General features: G+C 35.2%; 1 pseudogene; it reads right to left on the bottom strand.

The window, feature by feature from the left end:
• Positions 1-1833: 1833 nt before the first annotated feature.
• On the bottom strand, positions 1834-4626 carry LOC100242813 (delta(8)-fatty-acid desaturase-like; annotated as a pseudogene).
• Positions 4627-13425: the final 8799 nt, after the last annotated feature.

Raw genomic sequence — 13425 nt, 5'->3', positions numbered from 1 at the left:
TCGTTCTCAAGACGTCACTGATCCAGTTTGCTCCGTTGAGATAAAACACTTTCAGAAATCCAAGGGTTGAGAAGTCGAGATATCTCCATCTAAGCTTTTGTTTAAAGGTAACAGTGAACGCTTCCACATTAGTAGGAATAGGAATAGAGTATAATATTTTTTATGGAGTCAAATAGCATCCATTAGGATTGTGTCTCTCTATAAAATTCATTCAACATAAACGGAACGGATTACACCGAGAGCAGTGCCATATCCAGCTATTGCAAGACTTCCAGTGTTGCAATGTGTCAAAATAGACAGACCCTTAGAGTTTTTTATATGGCCTCGAAGAAAACTTGCTCCATACAACCCAGTTGCTCTGTTTGCAGCAACATCCTCCCTAAGCATGTCTTCAGCAGCCTCTAGAAAATCCTGAAAAACACTCATGGCTTCAAAAGCAGTGGTAGCAGCATTTGATATTGCTCCTTTAAGTTTTGTCACAGCATTTGAAAGATTCACAATAGTAGGTCGACTAGTAACAAGATAGTCCAATTTCCTGTTAAGGAAAGACGCTGCATCATTAGATGTCCCAATAAAACCCTCTAAGATGGAAGTAATATTCTGAAAACATGTATCAAGGATCACATCTCCATACCAGCTGAATTCAACAGCTTTAACACTGGAATACAACCATATAATGATAGCAGCCCACTTTGTCTTCACCTTACCATAGAGCTTGTTGAATGATATCTTGTTTAGAATCTATTACCCTCGTATTCTCAACTTGATATTGAAGGTGTTCTTTCAGAGCATGCAACTTAGAATATGCAATATTCACTTTTTCTTCGCCATATAGGATGTGGTGTTGCCCCACCTGAATTTAGATTGAGATAGTGCCAAAGAATGCAAATGAGAGGCCACAAAACCCGAGTCTTCATCACTCACCGAAGGTCCTTCATCAATGGCTATGTTTTTCCTTGCTTTTGGTACGTGAATAATGAGAACTTGTTGATTGGAGATAGATGAATTCTACATTCTATTGGTAGACACTGAGAAATAGGGGTTACTGATAGATTTGATGTGGCATTGGATTAGAAAGAGGGGCGGATGGTGGCCATGTAAAAGTGGGGAATAGAGGAATGGACTGTTCGGGATTGTGCATCGAAGGTGGCCTTTCCTTGTTGGTGCTGAAATAAACACTTCCAAATCTTTGTCTTTTACTGTATCCAATACCCAAAGACGCTTTATTCTTAAAGCTTGCCATATCTACAGAGCTTTTGGGCAATACCAAGCTATTAGTGTGGGGTGAACTGAATATACTTTCTGAATTTTCTATCAGTGCCTATAATCCTAATCCTATCGTTTCGTCATAGATTTGCATTTCAGAACCCTCTTTGAGTGTCAAAGTGGCTGTGTAGACAACATCACCAAGCTCCATTCCTGTGCGTCTTGCCACGACAGTCCATTGCGTCTTCCAAACATGCAGTTGTGTGCTCTTGGATCCAACCGGGAGGTCATGATTATCCATGTAATTAGAGTGTAGGGCATGTACCACGTCAACAGATACAAGAAAACTCTTCTGATAACTGCTGATATTTTAAACTGGCCACTTGATGTATAATGGTGGATGCCACACAAGGTTTTGGATGAAGTGATTGTATGAGAAAGGAGTGGCGTCTATAACTTTACTATGAATCATGGAAAGCCATTTGGGTTTTAAGTGGATAATGATTAAGATTTGAAGAGTTTCCAATCCCAAGACAACGGACCTAGGATGCTAAAAAGAATGAAATTGATGTGTCCCAAGATGGCCATGCATAGGTGAGGGCCTAATACAAGAAAAAAAAAAGTCATCCATGAAAAAGGAAAACCTGTTGGGGTTAAAGAACTGCAACAAGAAAATCTTGACAAGCCTCAAGAGACCTCATCCATGAATATTAGCAGCTTCCCAAACCAAATTCTTTGGGACAAGGTTGGTAAGGTCACGAGCCTGCAGAGCAGCAGTTCTTAGTGTCCTAATTGTCGATACGTTGGCCTCCTGAAGCGATAAACCCCTATAAGGCAAATTATGCTTCTTGCATAGGTCCTTCACCAAAGAAGAAATGCTCCTCAAATGACACCTTGGCAATTGAGGAAACAAATGGTGCTCAAGCTGAAACTGCAGACCACCATGAAACCAGTCCATCCAAGTTGAGCATGAAATATCAATTGTCCCACTAGTCTGCTTCTCAAACTAATCGTTCCCACTAGGCGGCCCAACATATACATTAGCTAAAAAAAAGGTTAAAAGTGAATTGAATAAGTTGAATTGAAGTCACAACCATGCTCGTAAGCACAAACATCACCCTCTCGCCCCAATTGGGCAAACATGAAACAAGAAGAGGGTACCATGTCTAAAACACACAAATCCCCAAAATATTCAAAGCTCTGTCTGGAATATTCCTCCTAAAAAACAACAACAATAATGTTTGTAGAAACAAATTAATCCTTGCCACACACATAACTTGATAATAGGTTCAGTGTTGGTAACTCACAAGAAACCTAGCAACATAATTAAATTTCAATATTCTCCCACAAAAGATAGACTTTATGGAATTGAACAAGTTGGAAGAAACTGTAAACATTGGGATATGCTGAAGATCAGATTCATAATCAAGACTATTACAAGCTATATGATGGGCATTATGAGTCCACTTCCACCACGCAATGCTTATCCCGGTTATGCAATTCTCAACAAGAATTTGAGTAAGCTTATTAAACCCAGGACTAGACATTATCTGATAATGTCCAGAATCATGACCCACATAAGAACTCTGAATCCATAGAAAACCCCAGTAATGCGGCACAACCCAGATGAACCCAAAAACTCTCAACACACAAAACACCATAAATACACACCATGAACAAGAATCCAATGATGGAATAGATGTACAAGATTCCATGGCCTTTCTTCTCAAACAACCCAAGTTTTGAAAATTCATCAGCAAGTTTTCTGAAGTCTTTGGACACTCCCGAGACTTTGAAGTCTTTGAGATAATACCTAGTAAATAATTTGTCAAGATATTGCCAAGCAGCACCCTGTATAGAGATGCACAGATCATCTGGCTTCTGCTGCTATCACTTTTGGCTGTGGCTAGACTTCAGCTCATAGTTCTGCTTCTTGGTGGCGGATTTGGTCACTTTGGAGGAAACATGGAGGAGTTACTTGATTGGATTTATGGCAACGTAGTCTTGCAATAGTGCTGCGATGTTGGTATACTTCTGACATGAACCAATACACACCCATACAAATGATGTACCAGAACTAGATTATAGGAGTATGGCCTATCCAATAGAATGCCATCAACAAAATCTGCAACTCTGTTGAATTCGTGTAGTTCTATCAATAGGGATGTCTCGGATCCAGATGAATCTTAGATTATGTTGAAGACATCAGGGTAATCCTTCTCAACTTTGCCAAAAAGAACCACTGCGTATTGTCGGAGTCCAACAACTTTAGTCAATTAACCATCCTTTGTATAACCAACATAACCAGGAGGTGACCCAATCAGTTTGGAGACTGTGTGTCTCTCATTATCAAACTCATGTTGCAGCAAACATGCAAGAGTCCAACGTAAATGACCCAACTGTTGTTCGATGCCGAGATATATCAGAGAAAAATCCTAGAGCTACATCAGTTTTTCTATGCATTGACGACCCCTGATCATACCCAGAAAACTCCCATCCGTTTCTTTTTTCTGGCTGCTTTGACTTCTCTCTGTTTTGCTTTATTTCTTTTTATCTTAAGTGATCAACATTATTGAACAACATCAGAGCACACAAAGAGAAATCTTGAGGAATCTCACTAAAGCCAATTCCCCCAACTGTTCCGACAGCAACAAAGACTAGACCAGTAACTTAAACTTTCGATTTCCACGGTCCATCAAACCCAGAAACCACTTGGAGTTAATGAAAAACATTTTTTTTCTTTTTTATTACCATTATCCCAAGACTACCAGATAGTTTTCAAAGAATAAAGGTTAGTATTTTTTGGAAAGCATGAAGGGAGATTTAAAAAAAAAAACAGAGTACACTCGAGACAAAATAATCAAACATTCAATCAAGACCCCACTTCATGCCGCCCTCAATGGGACCAAACGGGTGGGACAAACAGAGAGCAGTGATATGATGAATCAAATATCAAGCTCAAAAACAACCCATGCACCTGTATCTTTGGGAAAAGTCAAAGAGAGCGTAAAAGAACCAAAACAGAGTAGATATGAAAACAGGATCAAACTCAGGAAGACCACCATTTGAACTTTAAAAGTCCATGCCAATCAACAAGTTAAAGTCCAGAAAATCAACAGAAAATAGAGCTAAGCAATAAAACAGAATGAGAATCTAAAGACAACAGTGATCATACCTCTTCTTCTAAAGAAAATTATCCAGAACCAAAATAAGCCTATTTTTTATTTTTTTCCTTCATTCCTCCCTGCCCTCTATATCTCCCTACCTATGCTTTTTATAGCAACTGGAGTCGTCCCAACTGATGACTCTTTCTCTCTCCGAATTTTATGTCTCATCCACTAGAAAATCTCTTTTTAAATTTCAAAAATGAATCCATGCATATCACGTAAAGAGTCCTACCTTTTCCAAAAACTTCTCCATTGGTAGATTTTTCTATAAAAACTTCAAATTATTAAATTAAACAAATGAATAAAAATAAATAAATAAAATAATAAATAAATCGGAGAATGATAAAATAATAATAATAGACAAATGAATAAATAACAAGATAATGAACAAATAAATAAAAAAAATAACAAAATAACTAAATAAATTAAAAAAAACATAACAAATGATTAAATAAGAGTCATTGATAATAATAATAAAAACAAAAATAGATAAATAAATAAATGAGATAAATGAGTCATGCAACCATACAAGTCATGCTAAGAATGTCTAATGAGCCAAGTGGGCCTAAGTGAACCTAGACGGGCATAAGGTGTCTAAATGGGCCTAAAGTGGTGCCTAATGGGCCGGGTATACCTATACGGGCCTAGGGTGAGACTAGGTGGGCCTAACTAAGTCTAACCTAAAGTACACTTAAGTGAAGCCTAATCTAAACTTGAAGGGCTACCATGGTCATAACGTGGAGCTAAATAAACTCCTCAACCAAAGTCTCCAAAGTGGCTCAGAAAAGGTAAGTTACATGAGTAGTAATGGGCCATTAAAGAACTACCATGGAGCATTGGAAGTGAACTTAAAGATATGTGCTAAAGGGATAAAATGGAGGGTCTATATTTATATTTGTGTACTTGAGCGGTAAGCTGAGCGCTTCAAGAGAAACAAGGTTAGTGTATAATAGTAAGTACAAAATATCAATGTTTTTAGAATCAAACCGGTCATTGAACTGAAAAAGTTACCGGTTCACGGTTCACTGGTCGGATCGATGGTTGAATCGATGACATCATAAATATGTAATTTATAAATTCTTAAAATTTAAAATAATTATAAAATTTAAAATAATAATTTATATATGATAAAATAAAGGCTATGAATAATTAAGGAAAATACCTAAAAGGGAGGTGAATTGGGTTTTTCAAAATCTTTTTCCACACAATAATATATGCACAAAATAAACAAATGAAAGAGATAAAGTTAGAGAATTCAAACTCGGGTTTATAGTGGTTTTACACTCCCTTGCCTACGTCCACTCTCCTCAATCTCCTAACCGAGTGAGGGTTCCACTAACTTGAAGCTTCAATCAAGCTTTCAATCTTCTTACACTTGGATTCCGGCTCCAATGGGCTCTTACACAATCTCTTCAAGATTTGAACCACTTGAAGGCTTTCACACTCAGTTTACACAAAGATGAAACTCTCAACCTAGCTTAAGGATGGCTCAAGTACAAGAGAAAGCTAGGATGAATTACAAGAGTGCACTAAGAATATGCAAGTGATGGTTTGATGCACTAAGAAAGAAATGAGAGCTTTTTTATCAAGAATAGGTAGGTAGGCTTTGAATCCAATTGTTCTCTTAGTCATAAATGAAGTGGAGCTCTCAATTTATAGGCTTCTAAGCTCGGGAGTCAAAAACAGCAAAAGGCAACCTCGTCCGGTCGAGCTAGGGGTCGACCGGTTTACTAGCCGTTGGAGCATTTAATGCATGACAGGTTACCGTTGCCTCAACCGGACCTCGACCGGTAAAGGAATCACCTTGACTTGGAAGAGAAGGCTACTGGGAGAGAGAGAAGGTTTTTAACCTTCCTCGACCGGTCCTTGATTGGACGACCTCAGCCGGTCGACCGGTTCCTCAACCGGTTGACTGGTTGGCCTTAGCCTCAACCGGTTGAGCCTTTTTGGCCCCGAAAAACCTATTTTTTTATTCCTTTCTTTTCTAACACTTAGGCTTGTCTTTAGGTGAGTTAATATGCCAATTTTAAATCAATTTTCCTAAGGTATATTTGATAAAACTCTGGTTTTAAAGAAAATCAAGTTTTAAAGAATAAACCGAGTTTTCTGAGATGCATGAAAAGGTATGAACATCCTAAGTGCACTCATGCTATCATCTTACATTCATTTCCTATGATCTCAAGTCTTCCAAGCATCTCGATCTTATATCCATTTGGTCATTTGATGAATTTTCGAGTTTATACCTGAGATTCTTAAACATTAAACCAATTAGTTACTTAACCATGGTTTGTTATCATCAAAACCCGATTAGGAGAACCCTTGGGCTAATAATATATTATTTAAAAATTAAAAATTTATTTGAAAATCAGAAAATTAGTTTAAAATTAGAAATTAAAATTAAAATCATAATTTTAATTTCTAATTTTAAATTTTAATATTTATTTTTAAATAAAAAAACTTATTTTAAAATCAAAAATTAATTTAAAATGGTAATTTTTTTACCATTAAATCATATCTCATACACATAAAGGACATTTTTTAATTTTTACTTTATCAGCTCCCAATCTCCCACCCCCTCACACGACACCGTGAACACCCACAAACGACGACACCACCTGCAATTGCAAATTTGCAACTACGCAAGACCCAACACTAGATGGGGAGCAATTTGACTGTGAGGCGGTTGTCTTGTCGACATCGCCGTTGTAAGATTCAGTCCACTTGACAAGTCACCACCATCGACACCAAAGCTTCTCCCTCCGGTAATACTCGATTGTCAGGAAAATCAGGTAAGTAAATCCTAAATTATGCCTTCATCATTTGGTGGTTTCTCCTCTTATTTCCGAACAGGTCACGGGTTGGGTTTTTTCTTCTTCATTTTCTTTGATTTTCTAGGTTAAAAGTTCCAATTTCAGAATCCTAGGTGTTTGCTTTTAAAAAGAGAATCTCTGATTTTTATTTTTTATTTTGAAAATGTTTTGATATGTTATTGTAATTGGGAAAAAATAAGAAGGTTTGAAAAATTTTCTATAACCTAACGGAGTTAACCGTGGATGGGGTAACGACTGTGGGTGGGGGAGAATGTTCTAGAAGAACGAAGAAAAACCTCTTAACCTTATAGACGCGTCTTAAAGCCATGAGGGCTCCTTTGGGCCTAAAGCAAACAATATTTACATGATTCAATACAGGTTGTTATAAATGGTATCAGAGTTGAGCCTCGACCCTGATGTGGGGGTTCGTTTAGCCCCGTGATGGGTGTTTGTCTATTTAGTCTCATAATCCCATGGGACACAATGAGGACATTGTGTATGCATAAAGAGGTGTTTATGATATCCCACATCAGATAAGAGAGAAAATTCTTGACACTATACAAGTATGGGTCCCTCTTAACCTTATAAACTCGTTTTAAAGCCACGAGGGTCTTTGGGCCTAGAGCGGACAATATCTACATGGTTGGATATGAGTAGTTACAAATGGTATAAGAGTCGATCCCTAAACTTAGTGTGGGAGTTTGTTTGGCCTCATAGGAGGTGTTTATCTATTTGGCCTTACAATCCCATGGGGCACAACAAGGATGGTGTGTCTACATGAGAGGGGGTGTTTGTGATTTACCATATTGGATAAGAGAGAAAGTTCCTAGCACTATATATGCATAGGCTCCTTTTAACTATGTAAATGTGTATTAAAGCCATGAGGACCTTTTTGGGCCTAGAATGGGCAATATCTACATGGTTGGGTGTAACTCGTTACACCACCACAAGCAATGGCAACAAGATAATGGTGATCAAATGTAGAGTAAATGACAACACTCCATTGTGACTCTAAGCTTCATATTTTATCTCATAATTTATGTATTTCATCACCAGAGCATCCAAAAGAGAAATGTGCTCAAGCAAGTGCAAACACTAAAAACGGGAAAGTATATAAAAAAAGAACATTAACAAAAACTAAGCAAAGGTAAGAGAACCAAAAGACCATTAAGCTAAGTCTCGTTTCATCAGTTATCAATGGGCTTAATGAATGGAAGAGAGAACCAAAATGGGGTCCCAAGCCAAGCAAGGGTACAAAGTCCAAATATCAAGCATCTAAGATGAAACCACATTCAAATCATTTCCTGAGCAAAGCTAAAGAAAATAGAGATGAGCATAACAATAGCAAATAAAGGATCAGAATCAAATTCTAGCAAGCAATGAGTGGCCCTCACTATCCACTCCTAAGCAAGTCAATAATACCTAGAAATCAATAGGAAAGAAGGAAGAGTAGTATGATAGACAAATTGAACAAGGGGCAAACAAGAGAGTTCTCCCCCTCTCTATGTGTCTCACTCTGCCTTATTCTAACAAACCATTCTTAAAAAAATGTTGTCTTCTCATTCCCTACAAAGAAAGTCTCCTCAACTAAAGGTGGCCCCCCAAAAATGGTGAAAAAACATCCCCACAAAATGCCAAAAATGGCCCTTAAAAGAGAATAGACATGGCTAAGGTTAGGACACATGTTCTCATCCTAAGCCAAGCCACCAAAGGCTCTAAAATCCTAAAAAATGCAAACTCCAAAAAACTAAGTCTAGGTAGCCTTCAATAATCAAGCTAGAACCCGAAATAAATTCCTAAATGGTTTTAAAAAATTTGGCTCAAAAATCAATAATGAGCCAAGCAAATGTAGACCAATAAGGATAATAAATAACCGAGCAAAAGGGGTCTTGAACACATGCTATAAAATGAGCACAAAGTGAGAAGGAAAAATAAAAATAAAAATGTATGTGCCAGGGAACAAAATAGAGGGGCTCTACAATTTGTTTTTTTTTTTAATTAAAAAAACATTAATATTTAAAAATCTTTTTTTTTCTTGAGGATATTTTTTTAAAGGGGTAAAAATAATATTTAACTTGGAAAAATGATACACATGGTATTAAAAAAAAAAGACAAATAATTTTTTTTTTGGCAAAATTATTTTCTATTAAATAGTTTTATACCCTTTTTATATTTGAACTTTTATTAAAGAAAAATCCATAATGAATTAAAAAATAGTAATACTTAAAAAGCTTTCATTGTAAGGATATTTGATTAAAAGGTAAAAGTAGTTTTTAATTTAAAAAAAAAATCCTTCATCCTATTAAGATATATATATATATATATATATATATATATGTTTGAAAAATTAAGCATAGCTTTCTAGTTTTTAAATACAAAAAGATTAAAATATATTTTATTTAACATAAAAAGATTTAGTCATTAAAAAGTGCATTCATGATCACTTTTTATTAAATAGTAAAATAAACCAAAATGACATATAAGCAAATATTTTAATTTATAACAATAAAATATTACATAAATATATAAATTATCAATAACTAATTAAACCATTGATATTATTTGTAATTTTTTATTTATGAAATCCTAAAATTTTGTTGTTTCAGGTAATCTTTTACATCTTTTATATTTTGTTTCAATCAATTTTTTTTTTTTGAAATTATTCTCTCTTCATTTTTTATTTGGTCCTTTTAATTTTTTGTGTAAAGACTTCCTTTTTTTTTAATTTGATGATAATATTGTGAAATTAAATCACATAGGAAACTTTTATTCTTCCATATTTATATTGGTAGAAACTATAAAAGGAATGGATGATATGGTAAATTAGTGGACATTTAGTCCAAAATAGTATAATAAATTAATGAAACAAGTAGTTCAATATAGAAAAATAAAAAACAGAGAGAAATTTGGACTTTTTTTTTTTTTTTTTTGTAAAAACAAATGAGAGACATTTGGATAAAAAATATTTTATGAACTTCATGATGTATATGTGGATTTGCATTTTTCATGTGCATCCCCACTCAATGGTGAGACACAGTTGTCAATTGAGGCTTAATTTGTGAACTGAAATAAAAGTATACTCTTAAGTTTCCATATATAGATTGTTTTATTATTTTAAAGCATATGTTTATAATTTTACATAAAAAAAAAAAAAAAGATTGTTATTTGTACACACAACATATATGCCTTGAAGATACATTTCAAAATTAGTTAATGAAATTAATTAGAAAAAATCTACTATAAAATGTAATTTTTAGTAATTTCGTCAAAGTCACAAAAAAATACCCATTAAAAATTTATATACTAGGAAAAAGAAAAGTATATAACCTCACATGCCTCCACAAAGACAGAACCTCGGTATAATTGGTACTCTCTTCCTTTTTGGTTACCCTTCTCTAACTGTAGCAAGTACTACATGTGACACACGAGGAACACCTGTCTATGATGGAGATGGAAATAGAGGTGGTGAAGATAGCAATCTATGTTGACATAGGCCACACCTACCCCTCGGAATGGTTGGGGGTAAATCTAGCTGAGTAGATGTGTTAGTCTCTAGTATAGGGACAAATATAGATGGCTCTGGTGTTGGTAGAGTAAATAGTGTAGATATGTGTGTTGAGAGTACAATTGATGTCCTAAACTCAAGTCCTAGTGGAGTAGCTAAGGAAACATCTAGGTGCAATGAAATGGGATCAACATATAGGGTAGGAGGTTGTATTGAATGTGGGTTTGAAGAGGTAAGGGATTATATTGAAGGTGGGTTTGAAGAAGTAAGGAGGTGTACTAATGGTAGGTTTAAAAAGTTAGGAGGTTGTATTAATGGTAGGTTTGAAGAGGTAGGGAGTTATACTGAAGGTGAGTTTAAAGAGGTAAGAGGTTGTATTGATGATGGGTTTGAAGAGGTAGGGGGTTGTTTTGATGATGGGTCTAAAAGGGTAGGGGGTTGTACTGATGATGGGTCTGAAGAGATGACTGCCTATACTAATTGTGGGGATAAAGAGGTAAGGGGCTATAATGATATTGACATTGAAAAAGTGATAGGCTAATGACTAATATATCTATCTCCCCTTGAGATGTCGATCAACCTCTAATAGGTGACAGTCAAGCAATTATTGACTAAGTTGGTGGCCTACTCTTTCCATGCTATACATGTGGGGTATGATAATCCTCCTCAATAATGCGCATAACATTAGTGCCCATGCGAATAATATCAACAATACCATTATGAGAAGCATCACTATCAAAGTCTTCCAATGCATGACCTCCTTGAGATATGATCGATGTTATAGTCTCAATCTATCACATAAAATGATATATAGTTACTTGTTGAAATAAATACTATACACAATATGTACATAATATTAAAGTTATGCAAACTAATAAGTGAGTAGATAAGGCAGTAGTCTAGTATCTCATAGGTCCAACATCATCCATAAGTGTAATAAAATGACATGTAATACAACAGTACCATGTCATGTACAGAGCATGGTTGTTCATATGAGGCTCTATTGGCTCCACAGTGACAATGTGGTCCCCACTAACATCCCACAATGCCACAAAGCGCTCATATTGTAACCTCTAATCATGTTGGGCTTGATTGTGTCGATCTATGTAGTGAAGGTCCATATCTATTGGACAAACAAACGTCAATAAGAGGTTCAATAAGATGTCAACTACACATAATTTAAAATGATTATGGTTAATACTAGTAAATAAGAAAATAACAATACAATAAGATGTTTGTGAAGTACATCGACTCATCCTATTATTTGTTTCTCTATTAGGTTAAAAACGTCAATTGTGACATGATTGCTTGCAAAGTCCGCATGCTTGTGGAGTTTTAGCTTACCTTGCATCTATCTCATTATGCAAACAACTTGATTTTGATTTACAAGAAGTTATACACTTCATTCACTTAGAAGGTACAATTATTGGTCCATTATATCAAGGTCACTCCAACTCAACAAATATGGCATAAACAAGGGAGCCCATGTTGACAAGCAAGCTCATGTGGTATAATAATTCAATACAAATTTTCGAATATCAACTAACTGACAATGACAAGTAGCAAGAATGTGCGAACATGGGAATCCTAGCAAAAGTGTTTTGCTACATGTGCAACACCTTCTTTGAAGGTTAACATGATATGTGCAAGGTTTCTTATTATTACTTCCAATAGAGCGTGTAATTTTAATGTGAAAATGTCCCTTCACATGATCATACCAAACAACATCATGTGAACTTGCCGTGACGACTTTAGCCTTTATCTAGGTGTCAATATATGGAGTGAATTCTTCACCTAAAGCGAGTTGACTTGCATTATGCTCTTGCCTAACCGTGAAACAATTGTTAACCTGATAGAAAGTTAACTAAACTAAAGTTGCTATTGGTAAGTTAGCACCCTTAAGGACCCCATAAAAAACTTCATACATATTACTTGTCATAATCCCATATCTTCACCCACCATCATGTGAGAGTGCTCCTTTTTTTACGAGGAATCTGCTCAAACCAATTTCTAGCCTTGTCATTTATTCACCCAATTGTATCCACGTAAGTAATAAATTTTTTAACTTTACTCTCCATATCAACCCTACACATAAGATCCTTTAAAGTCTTATATTTGAACCTTGTGTTGAAGTTACTCACTGAATGACGCATGCAAAATCTATGATAAGTATCTAGATCAGTCCATATTGAATAAGTCTCATTTACAAAATTTAAAAATTTCAGCAACATCTCCCTTAAAAAATGGAGATTCCTATTTTTTCAAGTAACCTGATATAAGCAAATATGAATGAATTAATAACAAACAATAATTTCTAACAATATGGATTTTATGATGAAAAATTTTAAAAATTTAACAACATCTCCCTTAAAAAGCAGAGATTCCAATTTTTTTCAAGTAACCTTATATAAGCAAATATGACTGAATTGACAATAAACAACAATTTCTAACAAACAAATGTTAATAAAAGGTTCAATAAGATGTCAACTACACATAATTTAAAACGATTAAGGTCAATACTAGTAAATAGGAAAATAATAATACAATAAGATATTCATGAAGTACATCAATTCCTCCTATCATTTGTTTCTCTATTAGGACAAGAACGGCGATTGCGACCTGACTGCTTAGTCTACATGTTTAGGGAGTTTTAGTTTCCCTTGCATCCATCTCATTATGCAAACGACTTGATTTTGATCGACCAGAAGTTATACACTTCATTGACTTAGAAGGTACA

This window comes from Vitis vinifera, chromosome 17, assembly GCF_030704535.1.
Source record: "Vitis vinifera cultivar Pinot Noir 40024 chromosome 17, ASM3070453v1".
NCBI classification, from domain to species: Eukaryota; Viridiplantae; Streptophyta; class Magnoliopsida; order Vitales; family Vitaceae; genus Vitis; species Vitis vinifera.
The sequence above is the reverse complement of the archived record's forward strand: the minus strand, read 5'-3'. Positions and strand labels throughout refer to the sequence as shown.